Source organism: Mya arenaria, chromosome 16, assembly GCF_026914265.1.
Source record: "Mya arenaria isolate MELC-2E11 chromosome 16, ASM2691426v1".
NCBI classification, from domain to species: Eukaryota; Metazoa; Mollusca; class Bivalvia; order Myida; family Myidae; genus Mya; species Mya arenaria.
Genome location: NC_069137.1, coordinates 1,545,517 through 1,551,515, shown reverse-complemented (window position 1 = coordinate 1,551,515; position 5,999 = coordinate 1,545,517).

Sequence of the window (5,999 nt, the reverse complement as noted above, 5' to 3'; positions counted from 1 at the left end):
GGATTTGATAATTATGATGATCGTAGAAAAGCGGATCTTAAGAAAAACTGTTGTTTTGGAATGGTAAATTCTGTTCTGTTAATAAAGATTGTTTATTAAGCCACGATTTCGTAGTGATAATGTATGTACCTTTATTGTCTGTTTATGAAGTTTGGACGATCGGCATCCCGCCTAAGTACGAGCCTACAAGCGGTATGAACGCACAGCAATGATTTGTACGTCAAATGTCAAGGACACAATACAAGTTAAATATCAGAATGAATACTGTAAATGGAACTTATTTTGACTAAACTTAGTCCGGGTTGAAACTTTACCATGTATACTATTATTTTCAACAAAACGTAAGTACACAAAGTACTTCAACTGATCCTGAGAAAACACTGTCCTGGCTGTATTGATCATTCATAGTAGGATTTTCAAAACGTTTTCACAATTATAAGGCGCCGTAGCACACACATCAGCCAGACCTTAAGGTAACACTGAGAGGTCAACATTTGAAACAGTTCTATTGAAACATTAATTAATTGAGTACACAATAAATTGAGATGTTCGAGTTTGTTAAATTTTAAAGTTGATCGTTACCAAATTATATATCATACGAAAAATAAATAGTTTTCGTCTTACTGTTGAACTCCATGTAAGCCTGTGTTGCAATAACATGGAAAATAGTCTGACTGTGTCTGAAGCTTATTTAGCAGGCTTGACATGTCGCCACTTGGCGTCTATTATTGCCGTTGTTGAGTTTATGAAGGTCTGCCCGCACTCTATAGAGGCTGCGTTATGGCTTGACTCCGTCACAGCCCCAAGTGAGACTGAAACATTTTTCTGAGGCCGAGGGTTAATCCCATTTGTTTGTGGGAAATTTGCCAAATGAGTAACTGCGGGCTCTACTATAAATGAAATATGTGGTTCCACAGCTCTGACTTTTGGATATGTTTTTTTCCATTGGTCTTGACTTGTTGTAATTTAGAAATTGGATAGCATGCGTGTCTTAAAAATCTAAAAGCTAGAGTACTGTAACTTTGATATTTTTAAAGGATGAGTAAGACTCGTGGACAGTTCATTGGCAAGAGAGTGTTCTGAGATCAGGATGTTTCGTCCACTGTGTATACATATATAATAATGTGAACTGACCTCTTTGTTGTTGAATTCCCAGTTGCATCACTACTATCTGAATTCTAAAACTTCTTCAATACCAAAGAATATGTTGACATTTCTTATTGATTTATTTTTCTGATTGTTTTTTCAAATGTTTATCTACATATTTATGTTGTTTTTGTTTGTTTTTTTTTGTTTTTTTTTCTTTTTCAAACGGCCCGCGTTCGATTGTTTTCCAATTTAGTATTCAAGAACGAGATAATTATTACCCATACTGGACTATCTAGACATAAACATGTCGCCCCTAGTCCAGTGTATGCTCTTTTTCACTGAATATAATTTATTTTCTATATTTGAATATTTGTTATTGAATGAATTAGGTGTGGGTCAAAAACCTACAATGTACTTGGACCCGAAGCTTTATCAAAATAACACCATCAACTTGCATAGCATACACCACGTATCATTCTGGACTTCTATTAGTACAATGGTTGTGTACAAGCTTTGAGAAGAATTGAAACATTGCTTATAACATATACATTTTTTCCGATATTTTCTTTCTTGATGCGTTCGTTCGTTTGACGTTATGTTTTTGTGGTGACATGTATTTAAAAGTTTATGGTTAGACCGATATGTAAAATCATACTCTGAAATACCTCATTCTTTCATGTAAAAACGAAATCAAAAAAGAAAAAGAAAAGTTTTGTCACCACAACGTGGATAATACATCATCAAAATATTTGTAATAGTAAGTGTTTGTTTACCGGGCTCGGTAGGGTTAAAAGTTGATTAATATATCGTTCTTAATGCCATGCATAAGTCCATAAAGTCCTTTTCGTGTTATTCCATAATTTCAAACAGTAAAATATATGTGAAACACTGAATATTCTATAAGTTGTTCGATTTAGAAAAAATGGCATCTAGTACACTATATGAATTTATTATAGACTTAAGGACAATATACCTGCCAATGAATGAAACGGTTGTGTCTTAAATACAGAATCATTCACGTTCTTACGTCAAGTTATGCGAAATCAAAGATTGAAGTAAATACATAAAAGTTGATGATATGCTTGCCACAAGATTTTCAGGACATTCGTACTTAAGGAACTATGCAAATTTATATGTCCCAAAAGTGCATTTTTTTTTAATTTTCAATCGATAATCTCTGCTCAGTGTAGATTATGAATAAAATTCAAACAAATTCAAATATTCGTAAAATTATGTTAGTGTTATTGTTTTGTTCTTCCCTCTATTATTTTGCAGGAAAAATGTCTTTTGTAAGCTTCATGTAAATAACGATATGATCTTAAGCGTTCCTTCCTGAAGAAGTAATAAAAATCAATGTATATTGCATGTCGCTTAAACTTATTTCATATGAAAGCTCTTTTCCATGTAAACTCAATAAGGATTTTGTTTAAGCCTTGATAATTATAAAACATACGTTTTTATTTCCGACTCAGTTATTTATTCAACGTATTGATTCAGATATATCATTGGTGTATATTTGAGGTAAAAGTCATGTTAAGAAACACGAAGAAACCTTACATAAAAACAACTGTGCATTTACTGCTAGGATGTGTTTGCAAAGTGTTTGTTATGTGTTAATTTGTCTTTAAAACATGCAGTAAATGCCTTTTAATAATATAACAGTGATATACCTCTTCGTCAGTCAAAATTAAACAAAATATTATGTCAATCGAATCAATTTCAATTTAAGCCTCATTATCCCGTTAAAAATTCCGCTTCTGTGACCTCATTCCTTTTTGTTTTTTTATACTCCAACGGTTGTCTCGACTTCTATCGTGTAACCATAACCTGGGTTTAAGTGAAAACATCAACCCCCACTTTATAACAATATAATCCCACAAATGGTAAAAATATTTGAAACTAAACTAGGTGTCGTGCTACCAATGAACACATTTTTTATATCTGAACAATTAATATTTGCAGTCGGACTCCTCTGGGAGAGACATCGTAAAACGAATGAGTATGTCTGAAAAACTGAAGTTCGATTTGTAATTGAAATGCTTTTTATAAATTGATGGGAAAACTATATAAGAACCATTTTTGAATGAATTAAAATGTTCCTAGATTCATTTTGATACATATTTAAACGAATCTTTGAATCTTAAACGTAATGTTCAAAATATCTTATATTTGTTATACATTGTCTACCCCACATTTACATGTGTTATGCCAAAGTTTAAAATACAACAACACTGTTTTAAAACGGTTTGCTGTTTAATACACCACGGTTTAATTTTTCGGACTCTACTTAATAACTGGAGCCGTATAATAATTAAGTATGTAAACCCCTTTTAAGGGGCGTAGGTTAGAAATGGAAAAGAGGGGCAACCTATCTCCTTTATATATAACAAAGAGATCGACACATGGAAGAAGTTGTTCCACCGCATACACGATGGAATCAAGAAAACAACGGTTAGTGGCAATATCAGTTTGCTATTCAATCTAGGGAAGGTTCGTGTGTCGCTTTGTTTAAATGGGCTATAGAAACGCGGAAAGATGATGTGCAGACAGTCTTGGGCTCGCGCCGAGACCTACCGCCTAGAGCGAATGTTGTACCTTCTTATCGTTTATTGTGCATTTTTTCCCCTGATGTTACCGCTTTTATACAGTATCAAATATTCAATTATAATTGTCAAGTGCACCTTTAAATTTGTTTTGGAGAGATTAACTGCACTACATTCATTAAAACAAATCGTTTTTCTAAGTGGAATTATAATGTATGGTTTCTGGTGGTTGTTTCTCAAGTGAAATAATACGTTACTGATTTGTTTTGTCATTATCTTCTTAGAAAAAGCGTCATATAATTAATTCGAATGGTTTAACAATCGAACAGATACGAGTGAAACTTAATCAAAATGAATATGTACATATTTTCATAGCATTTCAGCTTTTAAAATTAAAATCGTAATAAGTTGACATTGTATATAGATTTCACTCTTATTTCAGTTCTGACATTATTTTGAAAAATGCACGTGCACTACGTGTGTCCCTTGTACTTTGAGGAATGCCATAACGGTAGATATTAGCAAAGAGTAGTTTCTATTTGTTATTGAAAGTACAGGAACAGTTGGTTTGTAACGACACGTCTGTTTAAGTCGAAAAGAAAATGTATGAAATTGCAGACGACATTACACCAGAGACATATATATATATTCCAATCGCCAATTCTTCCTCCAAGTATAGGGTCGTCGATGTCTGCGCCTCCATCAGACAATTTCGTTTTGGCATTGGCATAACAGGATTAAGGCATCATACACAACAATTTCAACTTTTCGTATTAAACTATTACTTAAATGAGTCATTCATGCTGCAATGTACATATAGTCATAATAACCGTTTCATCATTATTGATGTTCTTCCAGCACACGAAAATAAAAAAGGCTAGCTGCTAACTACGCTTTTGGATACAGGGGACACGTTTTTGACATACATAATCCCGCCGGAGGATGCATTTCGAAAACCATATCATTGCTCACCGGTATCGCCATATATAGGGAGAAAATACCGAAATACACGGTTACTAGCTTGTCAACGTTTTCCGGGTGGTTCCGTGGTCACACTAGTCAATCCAGGGACAGCAGTTTCGATTCCCAACCGCAACATTAATATATTTATCATCTTCAGGGATGGACGTTAATCGGGGTCCCGTGTGACATTCCTGTACTTTGCGGCACGTCAAAGAATTGGATTGGCTCAAACCAGGGCTGTATTGTGTCTGTGCACCATTCTCGGAATATTTTCAATAACTAATACTCTTACCAGAGCACTCGTCGAATGGGCAAGGCCCGAGTGCGAGTGTAAAGAAGCTGACACACCAACGGGTGGTTGAAGCAATTAAGCAACCCCGTCATAATTGCAAACAATGCTGCTTTTTTACAAGAGTAATGCAATGATGAAAACGGCAATAGAGTATGTCATTGGACAAGCAACATGTATTTGGTTTAATAATAATGACATAGATTTTGTTGTTATTGTTTATTAAGGTTCATAAACCTTTGTCTTAGTGTGAGGATAAGATCACAACCTAGCCCGACTTTGAATTAAAATTAACTTCAAATATTGTCATGAACACAGCAAACAAAATGCAAGGAATAATAATTTGATAATATATTGAAAGGATTGAGGAGATGGCTACATAAATCATGGTTATCGAACTGGCATCTTAACGTTGTCAGTAGGACTAAAGTATTAGGTTAACCGATATTTACCGCTTTAATTCGAACAGGGTCTGCCGCGAGACATTCAGACCTCTCTACGGACTGAGTTAAGTAGTTAAGTTACATTATATATAATTGAACCTTTTACCGACATATACAGTACAACCTTTGGGGTACTTAACCCAAAGGTTGTACTTTTTCATGAACATCCGGCGCTTAACCTTTAGGCGACAGTCAAAAATTGTATATTCTCGATGGCTAGTATTTTTGAAAAAAAGCATCATTAATAATGCTTTACTACATTTATATATGCATATTTTATGAAGGAAAATGCAAAGGATATATTATTATGGGATATATAGCATTTAATGATAATGTCTTCCAAAGGTTGTTCTAATTGGCAAAATATCCCAAAGGTTGAATTTGTATATATATATATATATATATATATATATATATATATAAATACCTTAAGGGATTTGGAATCGAATTATATCTAGATGTTTTACACACAAAAATAAGAATGGCTTTGTCTAAGCTAAGATTGTCGTCAAATATACTACATATTGAAATAGGCCGATATAGCCGTAATATTATTGATTTGTCCTTATAGTTATTTGCCATGTTTCACTGTTGCCATATTTAGTATTTGGCATGTCATGTTTTGTCAAGAGACTGTTATGTGTACAACAATAAACAAACTCTGTCTGACTG